The sequence below is a fragment of the Staurois parvus genome, unplaced genomic scaffold, assembly GCF_062004578.1.
Source record: "Staurois parvus isolate SC_StPar_1 unplaced genomic scaffold, SC_StPar_1.0 ptg000424l, whole genome shotgun sequence".
NCBI lineage: Eukaryota > Metazoa > Chordata > Amphibia > Anura > Ranidae > Staurois > Staurois parvus.
Window position 1 is genome coordinate 1,310,644 of NW_028318220.1, and position 24,018 is coordinate 1,334,661.

Here is a 24,018-nt window from a genome sequence, read left to right on the forward strand (position 1 = left end):
GTGCCTTTAGGTGATGGACCACTTCTCCCTTACAGAGAAATAATTTTCTAAACTAGTTTACTATTTTACTTGGGATTCTTAATTCAACTTTCCAGTCAACCTTTTCACTGCCTTCTACTACAGCAAAAGAAGCAGTGCATCTGAACTGGTGCAACCTCAGTAAAACCTTGCAAGTTCTACCTAGACTCCATGCAGTGGGGATGCTTTGAGCACTGACTGGATCCTGCTTAGGCACTCACCTTAAAGTAGAACTGTAGACAAACCTTTTTTTTTCATTTTGGATAGAGAAAGTGAGGGTTGTAACCCCTGTAAGGTTTGTTTTTACCCTCTTGTCTCATTTTGGAGATTTACCTTCACTTCCTTTCCCACTGCCAAAACATAAAGTGAGAGGAAATCTCTGCACATTAAGGAAATCTCTTGGGGAACTCCAGGTCACCAGAAACAGTGTCCCCATTGTCCATTAGAAGATTTTCCATTGGCTCCTGCTGCTGTCAATCACAGCCAGTAAGCCAATTATCAGAGGGAGGGGAGCCACGGCTCTGTATGTGAATAAAAATGCAGAGCCACAGGTTGGGATTGCACTAGCTCAGGTGCCCCTATAGCAAGCTGCTTGCTATGAGGGCACTTGACAGGAGCAGCCAGGAGCACCGGCGGGGGAGCTGAGAAGAGGAGGATCTGGGCAGCTCTGTGAAAAACCACTGTACAGAGCCAGCAAGCATGACATGTTATTAAAAAAAACCCCCAAAAAACAAGAGTTTAGTATCACTTTAAGCTGCCTTGTGCTGCCCCGAGCCCTGCTAATGTGGTCTGTGACTGTGTCGGTTCCTGTGCACATGCACTGGTCTATTATCCTTCAATGTGAGTGGCTTTTCAATAAATGAAACCTTTATTTTTAAACATATTATGCTATGGGATCTATTCCTTTCTTTCCTTACATGTCCATTGCGAGCATGATTTAGGATTACTGTGCAATCATGATACTGGAGCGAGTTATAGCTCTGTGGCAGCCAGGCGCATTTGGTCTTGTTGGAGATCATTTTATCCGGTAAGAAGTCTGCAAGCACTGGTGGGATGAGTTTAGAGCATAATTTGTTTGCTGCGTGGGCACCTTTTTGTTGTCACTTGATGACCTACAAGTGGAGTACAAGATTCGTTTACACTCTGGAATTTTTGCCTGTGTTATTGTGCACTTTCTATGTTATTGTATGTATATATTAGAATTTTGTGCTATAGTATGACACAAAACTTTTTTAGTTTTAAAGGGGCAGCACACCTATTTATGTTTGTATATTTCACATCTTGTGTTCAGATTGTCAGAGTGCTGCTGTCATATACATCGTACACTAAGAGCAGGAATACATTTTTTAGTTTTTTTACATTGAGTTAATTTACCACTAAATGGTCTTGTGTGTTTTCCTGATACTAATTCACAGATGAGTTAAAGGTATCCACACTTTCGCTCAAAGGTGTGTCAGAGGGGCTGAGATTGTTCTTAGAGTCGAGGTGCTGAACAGAGAACCCAAATTACCAAGCAGCTCCTTTGGGGGTAGCACTAAATAAAGATTTTGCTGACAGAAATTTTGAGATGTTTTAAAGGCTCTGTTTAACCTTGTATACACAGCCCTGCGAACAACTATTGCTGCTATTTTTGTTTGCCAGACCACAGCTAATTAATAAGGGCAATGAACAACCAGCAGGATCCTGTCTTTCAGATTAGAACCTTGGTGAAGCACTTGCAGACACCTTCCTCTGCCCCACTCTTTTTCATTGATGCCCTAGAGCAGGGGTAGCGAACACGCGGCTCTCGAGCCGCGTGCGGCTCCCGGCCAAAATGAATGCGGCTCTTTGCCTCATCATATTTTGTATACTGTGGCTCTTTGCCAAGTTTCATGTTTCTCCTATTTTTACCTGTTCCTCTATCCAGCGGCGCGCTGTCTTCCGGGTTCTGTAGTGTGGGCACTGGGCATGACAGCCGGGTGCCAAGTGCGCATGCGCAAGAAGCGGTGCTTTTTGTGAATGGTAAGGCGGTACCTGGGACACATGACAGATCCCAGAAGCCGCCAGACCAATCACAAAGCGCAAGTGCTTCTCGCTCATGCGCACTGGGCACCCGACTGTCATGCCGAGCGCCATTACAGAAGCCGGGAAGACAGCGCGCGGCTGGATCGAGGAACAGGTAAGATCAAACAAAAACTCTGCGGAAGTAAGAGCGGGTACCTGTCAAATTCAGGTACCCGCTCCCCACCTCCCCAAAGGTCAGCAGTCATCTGTACTGTCCGCAGTCTCTGGTCATCCCTGTGCTGTCCGCAGTCTCTGGTCATCCCTGTGCTGTCCGCAGTCTCTGGTCATCCCTGTGCTGTCCGCAGTCTCTGGTCATCTCCTGTACTGTGTCTGCAGTCCATTAGTTCAGAATTTGTTTTTTGTATACTTGTGTGTTAGAGTGAGAGAGAGAAGGGAGAGAGAGAGAGACAGGTGCCACAGCAACCTCCAGGGTAGTTGATGTGTTAACTCTGGCTAAGTTGCATTTGATGTGTGTGTTGAGGGTGGACACTTACCTTGAAATGAACACATTGTTGTTTTGTAAGGGGAAGAAAGTGTTATGGTGAATAATATGGTTTTAATTATGTGTTTTTGTGTGAGTGTTTGTCTGTTTTGGCAGGTCACTGCGTGGTGTGGCTCTCTGACTTTCACAGTTTAAAATTTTGGCTCTTTGTGTCTAACTTGTTTGCCACCCCTGCCCTAGAGTCATGAAACAGATCTCCAGAATGATTCTCATTTCTATCCATATGCCCGTAATGTTGTGGTTCACTTATTGGTCACCTGAAGCATATGCCCTTTGAAGGAAGACATCTGTTTGTTGGGGCACTTGACAAATTCATTAAATATACAACAGGAAGAAAAGTACTTCCAAAACCCCCTTCCTCAGGGCATCTACCTCCTCAAAAATAAGTGGGCACCATCACTCTCCTCAGGCTTCATCTTTAAAGCCAAAAGTCAGTCCTTCTTTTCGGTGCAAAACTTGGAAAACAAAGTCTACCAAGGGGTAGAAAATAGAGTTCAAACTCTACCCCCTCATTATGATCATTCTGGTCCCTCTGAAGGACAGGTTGAAAGAATTTCATGCAGGCATTTTACAGTGCCAAAGCCCAACAGGGATATTCATCCTATTCTGGATCTAAATTTCTTGGAATCCACTAAGTCAGCTATTGGTTTTCTGAAACAAGGTGACACGTACCTTGTTTGAAGGCCGAGTTGACGAGAGAGCTTCCCTTGCGGCTCTGGTCTGAGCACCCCTGAATGTGGTGATAAGCACAAGGCTCAAACAAACACGGGTGCCGATAGCTTGATAGGCAGGTGACTGCCACGGTCAGGGATGTAGTCCAAGGTGAGCCAGGGTCATGCAAAGTGAGACAGCAGCGTGGTTAGGAGGCAGGCTGGGGTCATTACCAGGTTAGCAAACAGAGCGAGGTCTAGTAGCAAGCCAACATCAGCACCAGGAGATCAGGCAGAGAATAGTCAAAGGCAGGCCGAGGTCAGCACCAGGAGATCAGGCATAGAGCAGTCTAAGGCAAGAATCCAGAATCCACAGAGCAAGGTCAGTAGCAAGCCGGGTCAGCACCGGAAGATCAGTCAGTACAAACAGGAGCACAGGAACACGGGTCACAGGAAGCAGAATAACATCCAGCGATTAGTACACAGCAGAGTCTCCTTTAAATAGGCAGCTTGACGCCAGTGCGGGAAGATGTGCGTGCTGATGTGCGATGGTGCATAGAAATGCGCCTACGTGTCAATGCACTCTGGATGTTAGCCTGGGCTTGTCTGTGTGCTGGTACATGTGCACGAGCAGTAGCTGCACGGGAATGAGGCGTAGCTGCACAAGCATTAGCATGAGCTGCAGGAGAATTAGCATTAGCTGCACTAGTTTCGTGACACACGGGGGATGCTTAGCATCAGTAGACATCCAAAATTCTTACATACATAATCCCACTACATACTGTAAGTATCCTCTTCATCAGTGCTTCCTGCGCGTTCCAGTAAAAGACAAATGTTTTCAATTTGTTGCACAACCATTTTGCCTATCCACTGCACCTAGAGTGCAGTGAAGTTTCTCAGCGCATACATATGTGCATGCATAGAACAACAACTAGCTGGGCAGATGTGCACAAATATGTGCATAGGTGCGCGCATGCACACTTGCTTAACTCTGTGCGCACCTGTCACCAAGGCTGGCTCCAAACAGGCTATTTAAATGGATCCACTGCACTGGCCAATTGCTGTTTGGTCTGCAGCTTCTGTGTGTATAAATCCTGATTCCTGTGTTTGACCTCTGATACTGACCCAGCTTGCTTGTCTGCTACCTGCCCTGACCTCAGCTTGTTCTCCGGATTTCACCTCTGCCTACTGTCTCTGCCTGATCTGTCTCCACCGTTGCTGACACTGGCCTGTGACCCGACCTCTCTCCTGTTTGCTGTTTATGCCTGATCTGACTGTCTGTTGACAACCCGGCTTGTCTGACCCTGCATCCTGCCTCATCCAGTCCACTACAGCTCCTCAGTCCAGCACGCCCTCATCTGGTATATCTGCCTGCTGCCAGCCTGTCTACAATCAGTCTACCCTGCAGTGACATCTGCCTTCTGCCAGTCTGCCCTGCTGAGACATTTTCCTGCTGCTAGCTTTTCTGTTAGGGGCATCCTTCCAGCAAGACATCGGCTATTACCTACGCTGACCACTGGACAGATCATGGCACTCATTCCTCACCGTGCTCTCATGGCTACTGTCCCACTATCAATGACCCTTGAGCCAAAGCTGTACAAGAGGCCTTCTTCTACAAGTCAAGCTTACTACTAGGTACATGACACAGAGTTTTCCCAAAGGTACTTGCACCTCTTCTTGTTCTTAAGAACTCTTCTTCCCCATTCAACTATCTGAAAATATTCTATTCAGATGCTTCAGGCCTCATTCTGGACACAGGAAAAAGTTATTCTTTCAGAAAACAAAATCCTCTTTCTAAGATCCCATACTCGTATCTTAAGATCAAAGGGCCATCCCTCAGTAAAATTCTCTATGAGAGTTCTGGGCTTCATGGTAGCCTTATTTGAGGCCATCCCTTTTGCTCAATTCCATTCGAGGCCTTTCCAATACAACATCTTGTGGGCCTGGATCAAGCATGCTCCTTCTCTCAACATCCCTATGTGCTCCTCTAACCAAGCAAGAAACTCCCAAGCTTTTTGGGTTTCAAGTCCAGCCTTGACAATGGCAAATTTATTTCTACCACACTAATGGAGGAAGATAACAGATTCCAGCCTCACAAGCTGTGGAGGAGTATTCCAATCCCTCACAGCTTTGGGCACATAGTCAGTTGATGTCATACTACCCAAACAGTGATTGCACTGTTATGCCAATTTTTTTTTTATCTGGGTCTTTCAGTTTTTCAGTTGAAGAAAGTAAGGCAAGAGGGAGCCAACTGGATAGAATTCATCTGATGTATGGGGAACCAGACAAATTTGCATTGTATATTGCCAGCTTTACAGCAGAACTCCGGTCAAAACTGTATTTTTTATCATGCAGTGTGCCCCCACTGTATGGATCAGCTGCTTGTTTTTTTTTTAGGGGTGAGGACTAAGCTTATACTCACCTGACCCGCCAATCCTACGGAAAATCGTGCTCCCACACAGTCCAGCGGTGGACTGTTCCTGTCCATGGAGCATGCTGACATCAGGAACAGTCCATTTACAAGACTGCTGGACCACGGGGAGGGGGGGGGGAGTGGGTCACAGGAGTCGAAAGGACCAGTCTTGTACAATTGCAGGGACGAGCATTTATCCCGTACAGTATCGGCAAAGCCGATATAGTAGCTTTCTGTGCGCAAATCAATGAAATTAAAACAGGGACTCCATGCACAGAGATTTTTGTAAGTTTTGATGTGTAAAGAAATGTTCTTTGTCTTCATTTGTATTACATTGCTGAACCTAACAATATGTTAATACATGGCAGAAAGAAAATCAGTAATATTAACATCTTGGTAAGCTGACAATGTATTATAAATGTGGACAGGTATTATTTTTTTATACATCAAAATGTACAAATCTCTCTGTCTGTGTTGGGCCTTAAACCGCTTGATGAGATTGCTTGGTTGATAAGGAAGTCTGAATCAGAGCAGTGATTAGTAAACTCTCCCATCCCAGGTATGGCAGAGCAGTGCGTTACACTCTGATTAATCACTCTAATCTGTAGATTTGAGTTCTGCAGTTTACAGTAAAGTAATTACTTGCACAATAATGCTACTATACATTTCTGTTTTTTTGTAGTTACTGTAATTCTACCTTTGTGAAAAATATGAAACATGTTCTCTAAATGTTTTCCACAAAAGTTTACCAGATACCTAATATGCAGATTTAGAGCAGCCCTTGAACTAAAATGTAATTTACCTCCATGTTTTATTCCGTCCCACCCCAACATGTGAATTCGAAACTGTAATTGAGCACGTTCTAGCAAGATTTTGGATCCTTGGGTTTACCAGGGTGTTATATGAAGGTTAAGTGAGGACTTGGGTATATATTTTTTCTTTTTACTGCTATTATTTAAGTTTTTAACTAGTAATTTTACATGAGGAGGTTGGGTGCTAGTAAATGTAAGTAAGGTAAATTTTAGTGCACAGTCCTTTTAAAGCTTAATTCCAGCTGCCGAAAGCATATTTTGATTGGGATACAGTGGGGAGGAGCTACCTGGGATTTTATTCTGGTTTTCACCACATTGGGGAAATTTCCCCTCAATTATTGTTCCTGAGAAACCCCCTTCAAATACATAGGGGGAGGGTATAGGAAGCAAGGTACATACATCAATAAAAACATTGTCAGAAGTTACTGTATAACCCTGAAGTTTATGCAAGGTTTCAATTGACAGAAAAAGGATTAAAGATTGTATATTTTTACACAATCCTCTATATAGGACTGATATAATAGAGGAATTTTTTGATGATGAGTAGTTTACTCCATGAATTGTTGAGTCAGTAAACCATGAACAATTACACATTGTGAAAGCAGAAATGCAGAAGGGGGTTATTGTGACAGAAATCAGGGAGCTGCTTAAGAACTGTCTAGTAAATAAAAATTACCATAGTGGTTGGTAGAAGGGTCATAGCCCATTGTTCCGAATGAGACACCTGCACATATAAGCATTAGTGATGGGCTGAACACCCCCCTGTTCGGTTTGCAGTTGAACATTCGAACCTACTGAAAGTTCCACCGGTAACTTTGAACAGGGACAATTTACTCAGCGGTATCTTACCGCATCTGAGTATGCGGTAAGATACCGCTCAGTTACTAAAATACCACATGAGTTATATTAGTCATGCGGTATTTTAGTAGTGAAACATTAATTCATATTTCAGCTGTCAGTGGGGTTCCCCGCTGACAGCTGAATGTCAAAAGAAGTGTTGCATTGCCCGGCAATTAAAAAAATGATGTCATTGTTTCCTCCCTCCCATCCATACCAAGCCCTTCGGGTCTGGTATGGATTTTAAGGTGAAACCCCTACACCCACTTAAAAATATGGCATGGGGGGGTTCCCCCAAAATCCATACCAGACACTTATCCAAGCATGCAGACCTGCAGGTCAGGAAAGGGGGTAAGACAAGTGAGGGCCCTCTCTCCTGAACCATACCAGGCCCCATTCCCTCAACATGGGGGAGTGCTTTGGGGCAGGCCCTCCCTCAAAGATCTTTGTCCCCATGTTGATGGGGACAAAGGCCTCTTCCCAGCAACCCTGGCCGGTGGTTGTGGGTGTCTGCGGGCAGGGGGCTTATCAGAATCTGGAAGCCCCCTTTAGCAAGAGGGCCCCCAGATCTGCCCCCCCATGTGAATGTGTATGTGGTACATGCTGCTGCTACCCATTTACAAAAAAAAAATGTATTGTAAAAAAAGACAAGAGACAGTCTTTGACAAGTACTTTGTTAAAAATAAAAACATGTGGCCAATCAAAATGCATTGTCAGGGCACAGTGCATTGTGGGACGCGGCCAGCAAACAGCTCGCCGAATACCCATACCGTTCGTGTGTTCACCAAATTCAAAAATTTCCCATGTTCAACTCGAACATGCAGCCCATCATTAATAAGCATTTCTTTTGAAGTACATTTTTAGAATAGGTAAATAAAGGCCTTTGTAAATATAAATTCCAATTCAGGAGTCTAGTGTTATAGATAGGCCCTTATGAGCTTTACTTGGCACCAATAGCTATACTCAAGTACTATAGATCCGTTGATTAAGAAAGAAAACAACTGACCATATTGTCAATGACAAACAATCAAATTCTTTGAGTGGAGAATAGAAAACCACAGAACAGGTCATGTAAGGAGGATCCTTAATAGATACCAGACAAGTGGATTAATTAACAGGATAGGAAAACAGATAGCAGATTACAGGTTGTTACAGCATTGCAGATCAGGATACTTGCTTCCCAAAGCTTAAATAGTAACTCCAGTTTTGTTAAAGTGTAACTAAAGCAGGCCATACATAGTTACATAGTTACATAGTTACTCTGGCTGAAAAAAAGACAAAAGTCCATCCAGTTCAACCATAGAAAAAAAAAGTTATAATCCCATACCCACAGTTGATCCAGAGGAAGGCAAAAAAACTCAGCAAAGCACAATCCAATTTGCTCCTGCTGGGAAAAAAAATCCTTCCTGATCCCCCAAGAGGCAATCAGATATTCGCTGGATCAACTTTACCTATAAATGTTAGTATCCAGTTATATTCTGTGTATCCAAGAAAGAATCCAGTCCTTTTTTGAAGCAATCCACTGAGCTGGCCAGAACCAACTCTTGAGGGAGTCTATTCCACATTTTCACAGCTCTCACTGTGAAGAAACCTTTCCGTGTTTAAATATTAAATTTCTTTTCCTCCAGACGTAAAGAGTGCCCCCTTGTCCTCTGTGATGACCTCAGGATAAATAGCTCTACACAGAGTTCACTATATGAACGAGGAAAGAAAAAACAGAGGGCGCACAGGCCTAGTGCATTACCATAAAAAATGTTTAATAAGAAATAAAGTATGTGTTGTACTCACAAACAACAATATAGCCAAGGCACATCATAAAGGACAGCTGGGTAAACACTGCGCTGAGTAACAGTCCGCAATAGGGAGTATAGACATCCAAAAGGCTGACACGTTTCGAGGACTTGCCTCTTCCTCTATACTCCCTATTGTGGACTGTTACTCAGCGCGGTGTTGACCTAGCTGTTCTTTATGGTGTGCCTTGACTATATTGTCGTTTGTGAGTACAACACATACTTTATTTCTTATTAATCATTTTTTATGGTAATGCACTAGGCCTGTGCGCCCTCTGTTTTTTCTTTCCTCATTCAGTATATTTGGATTTCCCCGGTCCATTTGAGGGCAGCAAGGTGTGCATGTTCCAGGACATTCCTTATGTGGTTGTAGCCTGCATCAAGTCCATCCCCAAGCGCAGGAGCATTTGTGATTGCTGGTTCTTTGTTCACTATATGAACCACTGATGTATTTATACATGTTGATCATATCCCCCCTTAATCTCCTCTTCTCAAGAGAGAATAAATTCAGTTCCTCTAATCTTTCATCTGCAAAGACTGAAATAGAATATTTAATCTCAGACCCTATATCGTTTATAAATATATCAAAAAGTAAGGGTCCCAACTCTGAACCTTGGGGTACACCACTGATGACCCCAGACCATTCAGAGTATGAATCATTGACCAATACTCTTTGAATACAATTTTTTAGCCAGTTTTCTATCCATTTACATATGGATTTTTCCAAACCCGTAGACTTTACCTTACACATTAGCCATGTGTGCGGAACTGTGTCAAATGCTTTTGCAAAATCCAAGTATACCACGTCCACCGTCACCTCTCTGTCCAAGGTTTTGCTCACCCCCTCATAAAAAGATATCATATTTGTTTGACAACTTCTGTCTTTCATTAATCCATGCTGTCTGTTGCTTAACATATTTTTTTCCAGCAAGAACTCATCTATGTAGTCATCCAAAAAAATCCACTATAAAAAAAACATTATACAGCGGTACACTTACTTCTTCAGCCGCTGCAGACAAGGAGTATGCAGCGTGACATCAGCACATAAGCTCTGATCTGTTGAGTTTCATCCAGTGGGACATCTTCAGGGACCTCTAGCGCTGATGGCTGATATCTTTTTGTAAACAATTCCTCCCCACCATAAGGAAAGAGAAATGAAAATCTCAGCTAACCTGCCAGAGACATCACAGGGGTGCCATTTTATCAAGGATTCAGCCATATGTCGATGAGAAAGAACCAAGGTACCATTGTATCAGAGATGTTTCATATATATACACAGAGGCACCATTTTATTGGAGGTCTTTCATAACCAAACAACATAACCAAACAAACAAATAGGAAAAGAATTTGACCTTTATTAGACTCGGAATTTGTATATCAGTCTACTCCTTGCTAGCAGCCTAATTAACACCATAGTGTATATTTGTTTTGTTACCTTTATAAAGTGGAAAGATAATAATCAATAATGTTAAATTCCAAAATGGCAATGATATATGTTACATTACTATTTTAGCGAAAGTGGAGTTAACTTTTTACAAACCTGAGCAGTTTACAATGCATGTGCAAATGTCTTTAGTGAAAATTGTTTTAAAACAATCAATAGATACAGAAACATAGGTAGATAAAGTTATATGCAAGTTTCCACTTGTCAGAAACATTTTGAATTCCTAAACCTGCTTATTGGTCAGTAAGTTCACCCATCACATCAAAGGCTCAGGGGATGGAAAAGGCAGTACTGCTTGGACTTTGAAGAAGGGGACATACCCCGAAAGCTTGTCCTCAAAATTGTATGTTAGTGCAAATAAAAAAAGTATCACGGACAGTACTCAATTGTTTCTTATAGTTCTGAAAATGTGAAACCATCTATCCTTGCTTTTGTTTGCTGGTCTTGATATAAAGCAGACAGCACACTTCCACAATGACATTTTAGCACACCCATCTTTTCTTTACTGAATCATACATCTAGACCATCATAGCATCATAGTTTAAATTCTCACCATGTGTCTAACGTTATCAGCTTTTGTTGACTTGTTCACTATAGAAATGTATACCTGGAGTTGATGTTTGTCATGTGTTCTATAATGCTTATTTAGTATACAGGCAGTAAGAGACATACAGTGAACTGTTACCCACAGCAACCGAAGCAACTTCAGTTTAGTGAAGTCGGGATTGTGAAAACACTTTTCCCACCGGTTGCAATGGCTTTCTGTATTTTGCTCTTTACAGTTCGGAAAAGGCCAAGTTTAGTTATTCTTGTATGTATATGCCACGTACTTGAGGAAACAAGGCACTTGCTGATATTTCAAGAGCAAGAACGTGTGGGATGATGTCAGTGTGGAATTTGGAGTGTAAGATATCACCAGCAAGTGGCAAGAATGGGGGATGGTAATGCCATATGATTGTGATGTTCAGCCTTTGTATACAGAAACAAGGAGGTGAGATGCATTAGCCAAAACTCTTATTTTTTTTTGAACAATCTGAAAAAGCACACAAATAACAATAATTTCTAATAATTATCAAACTACACAGATATTTTAAAGTATTTGTTCTGAATTGATTATCTTTATAAGCATTTTAAACTGATACAATACCATTTTTCTCAACAAGAAAATGTAAATTGCCATGGAAAATGTTTGAAAGAAAAGAGTTGTTGTCAGACAAAGTTGCAGCATTCTCCTTTAACCTCAATGCTAAGCAATATGGTATCATGTACCCAGTGGCGTAGCTAGCACATCTGGCACTTGGGGCTGGTCTTTTTTTTGCACCCCCTCCTCCAAAATGGTATGTGGTAATATTGTGGCACACTTTGTGCCAAAACTGTGGTTATGATGTTGTCAGATCTCTTTCCTAGTCCAGAGCTTCCACGCTCCCCCTCTCCTAGTCCAGGACCTCCAGACACCAGTTGTCCTAGTCCAGGGCCTCCAAACACCCCCTTTCCTTGTCTGGGACCTCCAGGCACTCCCTCGCTTAGTCCAGAGTCTCCTTTGTCCCTCCCCAATCCAGGGCCCTTGCCACACCAACACACTTTTCCTAGTCCAAGGCCTCCTCTGCACCCCCCTCCAAGTCCAGGGCCTCCTCTGCCACCCCCTCAAGTTCAGGACCTCTTCTGCACCCCCCTCCAAGTCCAGGGCCTCCTCTGCAGCCTCCTACATTCAGAGCAGGACCTCCTCTACACTCCCCTCCTAGTCCAGGGCTTCCTCTGCACCCCAACACCTAATCAAGGGCCTCCTTTGCACTCCCCACCTTCCTAGTCCAGGGCCTTCTGCACACAAGCCCCCTCTCCTAATGAATGCCTTCCATTTCAAGGCAGGCTCTCCCATGAAAATGTTTACTGCAGTCTGCAGCTGGGCTCTTTGAGCACTGAGCAGTACTAGGAGGGAACCTCACAGCGCTGAATAACTCCGCTCCTCCTGCTGCTGGTTGTGCCAGCCCCACCCACATTGGGTACTGCCACTGCCACCCAATCAAGTCTAAAGGACAAGCAGCGCCCACTGCAAATACCAGAGAAACAAGTAGGAGGGAGACCACACAGCGTACCAGGGCTGAATCACTTCACCCACCCCATAGAAAAGCACTCACGAGTGACGGTTCAGCTATTGTTGTTATGTTGCATGGGTGACACTTACATCAGTGGTACCCATGTGGGCAGGGGTGCCACCCCTGGCGCTGCTCCGCTTTATGCGGCACCTGGGGCAATTGTCCCCCTTGCCCCCCTAGATTCTGCCCCGCATGTACCTGCTTGGAGACTATGGGGAGGTCTCTGCACACCTGGAAGACAGGACAAGTAGTGTGAGGGCAGCAAAGTAGCAGCAACGCCTGTGTCAAAATTGGCAGCTGATATTTTCTTGTTTAAAATGTTTTATTGATAATTTTGAGTATAGTACAAGAAATGGGGAATTAAGACCCCCACAAAATAATATGGTTTAACCATGCAAAAAGAGTGGGTAGGTCATAGAGGAGCATAGGAAAGATAATTCCTCAGAAATATGACATCAGAAATATGACATATCTGTCTAGCAATAGATAATTTCCTACTGTAGTTGAGGAAAGGTGAGCTGTTACCATACATGGCTAGTAGCAAAAGGGAAAAAAGGGATGAAGACATGAGATGACATGAGATGACTAAAAACTTAAGCATAGGAAACGTGGGGGAGAAAGAGGTGAACAAAAGGGAGTAACAAGAAGGGAAAGATCCAGAAGGGGAGAGGAAGAAAAGGCACCCCAGGGGACATATAGGCCGTGGTATGTGGCTCTCATGGCTGCTCAAGATGGTATGTTAGTTACGTCCCTGTAAGGTATGCCCCTTGTACTGATTTTTCTGTTTTCTATTTTAGCTACACTTAGTATGCTGGTCATTAAGTGTAGTCTGCCCTAAGCTACCAGTAGCTTGACATCTTGACACATTCATATGTGCACAGCCCCCCATCCCTTGCCCCTCCATTCCCCAGAAGCCCCCAACAGGAACAGGGAGTTCTGATGCTGACAATTGTTCCTGTCTGTTATAACCTCACACAGTGAGGGAATTCTACTCATAAGAAAGCCATCTCTGGTGGTCTAAGAGGAAAACAACAGCCAGTTTTTCAGAACAACATTGGGGGTTTAATTTTGAGAGTTTTTTGATTATTTGATTTTTAGGTACAATTCTTTACTTATTTTAGCGACAATACATATAGCAAGCAGAGCAAGTCAACCAAGTTGACAACAGTTCAGGTCTTCGCATCAGTTACATGAAAGATAAGTAAACAAAGGTCACAGGGTACCATGGAGAATAAATTGACCCAGATAAATTAATTATATTCAAAGCAGTGAGAAAGCACCCAGGGAAGAGACCCATTGCCAAGGTATCAGGGATTGAGAAATGGCAAGCAAGCAGTCCTTGGGAGTGAATGCCATTGACGGGAAGACACTGGGATCCCTGCCACTTTTATAATATATTAGGAATATAAAATATAGGAAAGAAAGAAGAGACATAGGGGAAGACAGACTGGGTGAGTCCAATAAAACCATATCTTTTGGAAATAGGCCTCTTGCTTTTTAAGAGATAGAAGGAATTCCTCCGTCTTCTAGATGTAATTTACAGATTTGATCCAGTGACTTATCATAGGGGGTGAGGTGGGCTTCCACTGAATGGGTATGCAAGCCCTATAAGTGTATATAAAATGAATAGCCAGAGAATGGCTATATTTGTGAGGTGAAAAAGATAGGCCACAGGGTCATGCTTATGGTGGAGATCAATCAAGTCTCATATCAGAGCACAAATATTTTGCCAGAAGGGACGAATCAGGGAACAGGACTAGAAAATGTGGTACAGTATGCCTCTATCTGCCTCATACCTCCAGAAAGATGGGTCTAGCCATGGGTACATGCAGTGTAGTTTTGTGGGAACTTAGTACCATCTGGTTAATAGCTTGTATCCAGATTCCTGCAGTCTGGAGGAGATAGATGAGTTATGCTAGTAAAGGGATAGAGAAGAGGAAATGTCTGATCTGATACTTTTGCCATAGAGGCAGAAGAGGGTCGATCATAGTGTCACGGTCAGGGGTCAGACTCTGAGACCAGTAGCTATAGCAGTAGAGAAGCTCCAAGCAACCAGCATGATAGGTATACAAGCAGGTCACCCTGGCAGATGATGTGGGCTCATCCAAGGTGCAGGGTCTAAGCACTAATCAGTATTCACCAGAGCTCCAAAATTGATGAAACCTCACATCATGGAGCCCTGGAAGAAATTCAGGGTTCCTAATAACAGAGTACATAGACAGGTCAGGAGTGGCAACTATAGCTGTAAAGTGAGTCTTACATACAGCATTGGGGGCTACACCAAAAATTGTGTGGTCTCTGATACTGGCTGGGTACAAGCACCGCAACCAGGATAGTGCACGTAAAGAGATCAGGGATAGGGTATGCTCAATGGACACCCAGCTTTTAGAAGTTGCATGTTTGTACCAGTCAGGACCCTACAGAAATGGGTGGCTTGCCTATATCAAATGGGATCCAGAAAGTCCACAGAATGCTTTGACAGGCTAAGGATGTCTGTTTTTACTCTTGATGGGTGGTCTGCCTAGAGAAACTGCAAGAATTCTCTCTGGACCTGGCACAAAAAGTTTGGGGGAATTGTAATTGGGATCTTCTAAAGGAGATATAACAGGTGGGGGAGGCTATTCATTTTTAGTATATTATTCCTGCTAAACCAGGTGTATGAAGAGAGATGCCATGAAGGTGTATGAAGAGAGATCTTTGCAGTGGGTGGAGATCAACGTAGGGAAGTTTTCCCAAAACCTGGATATTAATGAGGAAGTAAGGAAAACTCTCAAATATTTGATATTCTTAGACACCCATTTAAGAGGGAAACTGGTTCGGGGGCTAGGGTTATTTGTATTTGATTTCATATGGTTCAACGTTAAATCTGCCCATATGATAAAATATCTCTGGCATTAGTGCCAGTGAAAGATATATACTACTCACATCTCCTAGCAAAGTTACATTCACATCTTGAATTATTTTCTCACGAGGATGTAAGCACAATAAAACAGAACAATGAATTACACCTAAAACCTAATAATTTCCTATTACACTTAATCCCCTAAGATCTTTGTTTTATGTAAGATGACTGTACAGTTTATCCTGTTGGTGCGCTGTTCTTGGGTGTCATTGACTGGAAGAACATTTATACAGTTTCCATACCAAAGCCAGCATAACAGCTGAACTTCTAGGGAAATACAATTACAGTAAATTGCAACCTCTTATGCGTGCCATTTGTAGATATTATTATGAAAATTAAGCCAGAAATAAAAGGCAGTTTATATATAGACACACAGAGGCTTGTTTGTAGGTTGTCGCCATTTGTAATGTGAGTATAATGTGAGAATTCTTTAAAAATGAGGCAAGAAAATACATAGGCAAATGGAGATTATGTACAGTAAAAAGCTCAGCTGAACAAATGTTGACTGTTATAAGTAGTGGGTGAGTTTGATTATGGATATTTACTGCACTCAAAAGTAAGTAAAAGGTATATGGTAGTGATTAGGGAGTATGTAGCTTCATTTTCTACTGGGTACAAAATTATGTTCTACCTGATTACCATATTTACCTGTGGTGACTAACTTAATTCTCATGTCCTGGACCTCTATGATTAAGCCCTGGCTGGGTTGAAATGCCTCAGAGAGAAAACAAAGTCTGTAGGATGAGCTGGACAAGTCTTAATCTCTCTACTTAAGGAGCAATGGGCTTACAGCAAGCTGTTAGTGCGCTGTCAGCCATGGTGGATGATGCTGAGGATCACTGAATAGCGGGGCAGTGAGCACTCAGTGGGGATCTGCGGTGCAGCTTCACAGATTAATGGGCTGTGTGTCACTATCACAGGCTTTGCTGCTGAGTCCTGATGCAGCTAGATTCAGAACAGTGGCCTTCAACTGTCTTCTCTGATGTCCCCGGGCCCAGAGACCGAGCCAGCCAGATACAGTAAAATATATAGGCTTCCCCATAATTCCTTGTTGATTCAGCTCTTCTGGGATTCATAGTTGAAAGGGAGCTTTAACACCTTCCCACCCGGTCTATAGCAGATTGACGGCCGGGCGGGAAACTCGCCATTGTGACTGGGCGTCATATGACGTCCTGTCAAAACGAGCCACTCACGCGGCCATGGGGCATCTGTCACCCACTGTGTCCACAGCCGATAACATATCACCCCACTGGCCTGTTGCCAGTGTCATGTGACTGCTGTGACCAATCACAGCAGATCACATATCAATTGTATACAATGGATGGCTTCCTGTCATGCCATCCATTGTATACAATTACGTTGTTAGCTATGACTGGTCAAGGCAGTCACATGATACAGACAGGGCCAATCACAGCCCATCTGTATCATGTGATCAGCTTTGCCCAATCACAGCTAATCACAACAAAAGACTGAATGGATCAGTTTCATTCAATAACAATGATTGCAAATATCAATGAAATACATTGGTATTAGCAATCATGTGTTAAAAAAAAAAAAATCCTGATCACAAATTCAACTATTAATATTATTTTCACCAAAGAAATGTAGCAGAATACATTTGACCTAAATTTATGAAGAAATTTTAATTATTTGCAAAATTTTATAACAGAAATGAATAAAAGTGCGTTTTTTTTTTCAAAAGTTTCAGGTTTTTTTTGTTTTATTTAGCAAAAAAAAAAAAAAAATCCAGTGGTGATTAAATACCACCAAAAGAAAGCTCTATTTGTGTGAAAAAAATTATAAAAATTTTATATGGGTACAGTGTTGCATGACCGCGCAATTGTCTTTCAAATTGCGAGAGCGCTGAAAGCTGAAAACTGGCCTGGGCAGGAAGGGGGTAAAAGTGCCCGGTATTGAAGTGGTTAAGGTACAGGGAAGATAGCAGTAGGACTACAGGTTTCAAGATTCTCTGCTCTTTTACAGGAAGATCAGCTCCCCTCTGCTATAGGCAGGAAGTGATGTAATGGTCTGGGTCCTGGAGGGAACTAAATGAGCTTTGGCTTATTTTGACAATGTCCCCTTGATTCCATTTTGCAGTAGCCGACACGTGGCTACAGCTTGTGGACTAGTTATTGATAATATAATTACATGAATCCTTTTCTCATATCTAATGCCTATCTTACTATTAATACTAGCTCCAACAGTATTCGTTTACTTTTTATTGTTAACTTTACGTGCCAGTTTGGCTTTCCTCAATTCCTTGCTTATTGTTGTAAAATTAAACAACAAACTGAAATTGGAAATGACAAAATCGCAATTGCTTCCAGTGTAATTTCTCACAGTACGTACTGTGTATACCTTCCCCTCCTCTGTGCTTAGCTGGCCTGACAGAAAGCAGCAATCCAGGGCTCTGCAATCACACCAGGGAGCCTGGGAACAGTGGCAGGCAATGTAGGGGGAAGGAGTCCCTTCCATTCCCTGTAAAACTGATCAGGCAGCGGTAGAGCAGTTTGATTACTTTTACAGGAAAGTTCATTGCCAGCTCCACAGTTTTATACCAGGATCAGAACTGCAGCTGCAACCATGATTCTGGTACAACCACTTCCACCCGAGGATGTATGGATATATCCTAAGGGCTGAAAGAGGTTAAAGTGGTTGTAAATCTCAGACATGAAATATGAACAAAGCACATCCTTCTACACTGTTTTCTCTTCTCTATCCAAAACACTGAAAATGATTTCTCTCTGCTGCCTTATTCCTCTGTTATCTGCATGAGTAATTTTGGGCAGTTTTTCCCACTCCAAACGATAATTTGTGATGGGGAGGAGAGATCCAGCACACAGTCTGTGATTGACAGCCACAGCTGTGTATTTTCTTGTGTACCATGAGGCGTTCTGCAATTTGAAAGTTCAGATCCCTGCCAACTGCCTTTCAGAGCTGAGAAATGCCATGTAAAGTGTGTGTTTTGGCATTCTCATGAGGGGGGGAAGGGGGCGGAGCCCGAACATGGCGGCACAGGAGAGCGGAGTATAGGAACTCTCCGATAGCCTCCCCCACCTATCCTCCCTAATTTGTCCCGAGAGACTGACTAGCTGAGTCGGAGGGCGGCTGGAGACTGACCTGAGGAGAGGGGAGATCCCGGCGGTGATGCGGCTGTTGACCGGAGAGTAGAGAAGGAGCGTGTCCTTTCCCTATGAACTCTGCAAGCGGTGATCCTGGGGAGAGAGTGTGAGGTTGCCAGGAGACAAGGAGGAGTGGCGATACCACGTGGGCTGCCGAGGTGTACAGCTGGGAGAGAAAGAGACCGGCCGGCGTCTTAGGAGGCAGGGGAAGAGCCGACATTCACAGCAGAGCTGTCTCCAGGGATATCTCGGGGTATATGCAGAGGAGGACAAAGAGACCCAAGGGAATTCCCTGGAAGAGGAGGATAAGGCAGCAGGAGAAAGGGCATCCCAGGACTGCAACTCGGAAGCTACTACAGAAGGGTGAGTGAGAGCTGTGGGTCTCCCCCAAGTGTTAGTGTTAGTTTTTCAAGCTGTGCTACTGACCAACTGACATCCAACATAAAGAATAAGAAGGGAATTCCCAGAGAGGGTCTGAAGAACGCAGTGACAGCTTTAAGTATATACCCCAGAATCTTGAAAAAGTTCTAATAATCTTATATGCGACATGAAAGGGAAAAATAGCAAAGGAAATATGCCTAAGAACTCCCAAACTGGAACAATAAAAAAATACACGTCGCAGGGAAAACTAACTCCAGTAAAAATCCAGGAAATAAGTGATAGAAGTGAACTGGAAATAAGCTTAGACAATAGCTTAAGATCTTCCCTGGGACCAGCTAACAATAGCCAACAAACACTGGAAAGTATGGAGTTAGGAGAAACTGAAAGAGAACTACAAGTGCCAAATAAAAAGGAAATGGCGGAGATGTTTGGAAATTTAGAAAAATCTATAAAGCAAGAGATGGGGATAATTCGGAAAGAAATGGGACAGTTGCTATCTAGAGTGGAAGAAACGGAGGAAACAGTTAAATCCCATACCCAAATTATCCCAAAATTAGAAAAACTGATATTAGATACTCGGAAGGAACAAAAAAGACTGCTTTATATGATGGAGGATCAAGAAAATAGGGACAGGAGAAATAACATTAGAATAAGAGGAGTCCCAGAGCTGCAACAGGGGGAAGATCTAAAGGAGATCACAGGAAAAATTTTGAATGCCATAATGGACAGACCTGGTGCGGAAATGTATAAATTAGACGGTATATACAGGATAGGAAAGCTTCAACAAGAAAAAGGCCCAGAAAAATCAAGAGATATAATCGTTCGGTTCCATAATTATAGAGATAAGGACGAGATATGGAGGAAGATTAAAGGAAGAACGAATATCAATTATGGAGGGAAAAATATTCAAATTTTTGCAGACATAGCAGCCGAGACATTGAGAAGAAAGAGATCGTTGAAACCATTATTGGAACTGTTGAAGAATCAGAATGTGCAATATAGATGGGGTCGATCAGCATGCTTAATTGGATGGAAAGATGGAGTCACAGCTTTTTTGCGATCCTCTGAAGATATGAAGGACTTTTGTAATAAATTTGAACTGCAGAGAATAGAGATACCGGGATGGGAAGAGGAGGAGAGAGAGTTATTTATGTTGGGAAAAGAAGAATGGCAGCTAGTTAGAAGAGAAAACAGAGAACAAATAGAAAGAGGGACAACGGGGAGGAGGGGGGGAAGGTGAGCGGCACATGGACGGAGCTGAGCCCCCAGATAGGAATCAAAAGTGGGACTCTCTTTCCACAGATGATTTATAGGCAAATAAAAAACCTATTAGGGGGGAGGGGGAAGGGGGGAGGGGTTCGTGGTGTTGGAGGGAGGGGGGGGAGAGGGAGGTGGGGGGGATGGAGGGGGGGGGAGAGGGGGAGGGAGAGAAGAGGGAGGGGATTGGAGATAGGGAGTTTCAAAACTGACATCTGGCACGAGAGAAGAGGTATAGGGAAGGGAAAGAGGAAAGGAAATGGTAAAATAGGAAGAAGGTAAATAAAATATGGAGGAAATACGCTTCGTGACCCATAATGTAAATGGATTAAACTGCCCAGGTAAAAGATTTCGACTATATAGAGAACTACAACATAGAGAGGCCTCAGTTGTTTTTTTGCAGGAAACACATCTAGAGTTAAAAAAAAATATTAAGTTATACTCTAGACAACACCCGACATGGTATTATGCAGATTCCCCAGATAAGAGAACTAAGGGAGTAGCTATAGGATTTGCAAAAAACATCAGGTTTGAACTGGAAGAGAGAAAGACAGACCCGGAGGGGAGGTATTTGTTTTTGAAGGGTAAATTACATGACATAGAATGTACGCTTGTTAACATATATTGCCCTAATAAGAAGCCAGAGATGTTTTTGAAAGGGGTTATGAGAAGATTGATGGATTTTGGAAAGGGATATCTAATAGTGGCGGGTGACTTTAATATATGTATGGATCCACAAATAGATACAACATCTGGAGCACAGAGAGGGGGAAATAGGTCCATGGGACCATTGAAAAGGGTGATGAAAGAGTGCCAACTGGTGGATAGCTGGAGAATTGTCCACATGAGAGAGAGAGATTACACTTTCTTCTCTAGTGTACATAGGACATACTCTAGATTGGACTATATTTTGCTGGACCATCGACTTGTTGAGGATTTGGTTAAAGCAGAAATAGAAGCAAAAACTATCTCGGACCATGCACCTGTAGTAATGGAATTAAAATGGGGAGGGAAAAGGTCAGGTGGTTTATCATGGAGGTTGAATGAGACACTCCTCACAGATTCAGATACCGACCGGAAGATCAGGGAGGAGATAGAGAGGTTCTTTGAGGAAAATGAAACAGAGGATGTATCACTAGCTACAGTGTGGGAGGCACATAAAGCATATGTAAGAGGAATCCTTATTGCGATTGGGGCAAAGAAAAAAAGGGAAAGACGCGAGAAGATCAGCGGGCTTTTGAAGGAAATAGCTGAGATGGAACTCCTACATAAAAATAACATAAGGGGAGAGATAGAGCAAAGAGTGATAAAAAAGAGAGAAGAACTAGAGAAAGTAATGGAGGAAGAAAAAATGAGAACTTTTAATAAGATCATTGGTGAAAGATATAGATGGGGAGACAGACCAGGAAAATATCTGATGAGAGCCTTGAGGAGAAAGAAGAATAGGAATTATATAGATAAAATAAAAAACTCCAAGGGAGAGTTAGTCCATTCAACTAAAGATATTGCAAAGGTATTTAAAAATTACTACAGTAAATTATATAATATTGCCCCTAAGGATGTTATAAATAAAGATAAAATGACAAATATTGATAAAAGAAGGGATTATTTAAGAAATGCAGGATTACCAAAATTGAGTGAAGAACTATTAAACTCCTTAGAATCCGAAATCACGCAGGAAGAACTAAAAATAGCATTAAAAAGCTTTAAGACGGGAAAAAGCCCAGGCCCAGATGGATATACTGTGAGGTATTATAAAAAATACAGTGATTTACTGCTACCTAAATTAAAGAGATATATGGAGGCGTTGGGGGGAGAGATGGAAATAAGAGAGGAATCCCTTCTGGCACAGGTGGTCCTAATACATAAGGAAGGTAAAGATATCACCCATTGTGCAAGTTATAGACCGATATCGCTATTGAACGTAGATACGAAGTTGTATGCAAAAGTATTGGCGAATAGGTTAAGGGATCTGATGCCAGATTGGATTCATGGAGACCAGGTAGGCTTTGTTAGAGGAAGAGAGGGTCGAGATAATGGGTTGAGGTCCCTGATGCTTATACAGAAGAGTAAAATGGAAAAAAATCCAGTAGTGCTGCTCTCGATAGATGCGGAGAAGGCGTTTGATAGGGTTAACTGGAGTTTTATGATGGATACACTGGAGGTCCTGGGACTGGGTAGTAGGATGAGAAAGTGGATTGGAAGATTGTATGAAGGACCGTCTGCGATGGTAATGGTAAACGGAGAGAGATCAGAGACCTTTCCAATGTCAAATGGAACCAGACAGGGATGCCCATTGTCCCCACTGTTGTTTGTTTTATCACTGGAACCCCTGTTATCAACAATTAGGAAAAATATAGATATAAAGGGAATAAATGTTGGAAAGATAGAACATAAGATAGCCGCATTTGCGGACGATTTATTATTCTATGTTGGAAACCCAAGGATAACACTTCCTAACTTAATGAAAACACTGAAGGAATATGGGGAAATGTCAAATTTAAAAATTAACCCGAGCAAAACAGAGATATTAAATATAAATCTTCCAAAAAGTGAAAAAGAAAATATACAGAGAGAATTTCCCTTTATATGGAAAAATAGAGAAATAAATTACCTGGGAGTAAAACTCACTCCCTCACAGAAGACTCTCTATAAAGCTAATTATATCCCAATGTTAAATGAAATCAGAGAGGAATTGAGGAAAATGGGTGGAGGAAATCCCTCCTGGCTGGGCCGTATTAATCTGATAAAAATGGTAATTCTCCCTAAGATACTGTATAAATTCCAGATGATTCCCATTAATCTTCCAGGGGTGTATTTTAGGACAATCAAGCGAATGGTTACTAAATATATATGGAAAAATAAAAAACCTAGGATATCATATGAAGTGCTAAGCAGAAATAAAGAAAAAGGAGGGTTGGGAGTCCCGGATTTCAAAAGATACCACAGGGCAGCCATCCTAGCGAGAATTTTTGACTGGACACACAACTTAAAGAGTAAACATTGGGTCACAATAGAAAATACACTTAGTAGAAAGGATTTGGGTAGGAGCGTATGGGTGCCACCACAATTTAGAGAATTAGAGGAGAGCACGAGTGTATACACGAGGATTGTAATAAGAGAATGGGATAAAATGCACAAACAGAGGAAATGGGATTTTAATTCATTATTAATGTCACTAAGAAATTCAGATTTTTTTCCCCCAGGTAAAGAGGAAATCTCAGGTAGATGGATTATGAAGGAAGACGCTCAGTTGAGAGATGTAATGGAGGGGGTAAACTTAAGAACACTGGAGGATTTGAAAAAGGAAGAGGGAAGGATTTTCACTGGGATAGATAAATGGAGATATAATCAATTAAAACAATTTGTGGAGAAATTAACGAAGCCCCTTAGAACTAGGAAAGAATGGAATGAACTCGAGAAATATTTAGAAGATAGAGGTGATGGGAAACACAGCACTGCCAAAGCATATAAAGCTCTCACGGATTTAGATAGTAAGTTTAAATTAAAGTATATAGAAAAATGGGAAAAGGATTTAGGTGTGGAGTGGGAAGAACACACACAGAGGAAAATATATAGAATGGTACATGAAAATATTAGTATGCGTGAAGTGGAAATGAATTTTAAATGTTTGACAAGGTGGTATGTCACACCGGTGATAGAGCACAAGATGAGTGAGGAGAAGCAACCCTGGTGTTGGCGAGGATGTGGAGGGTTGGGCACGATGTATCACATTTGGTGGGAATGTCCAAAA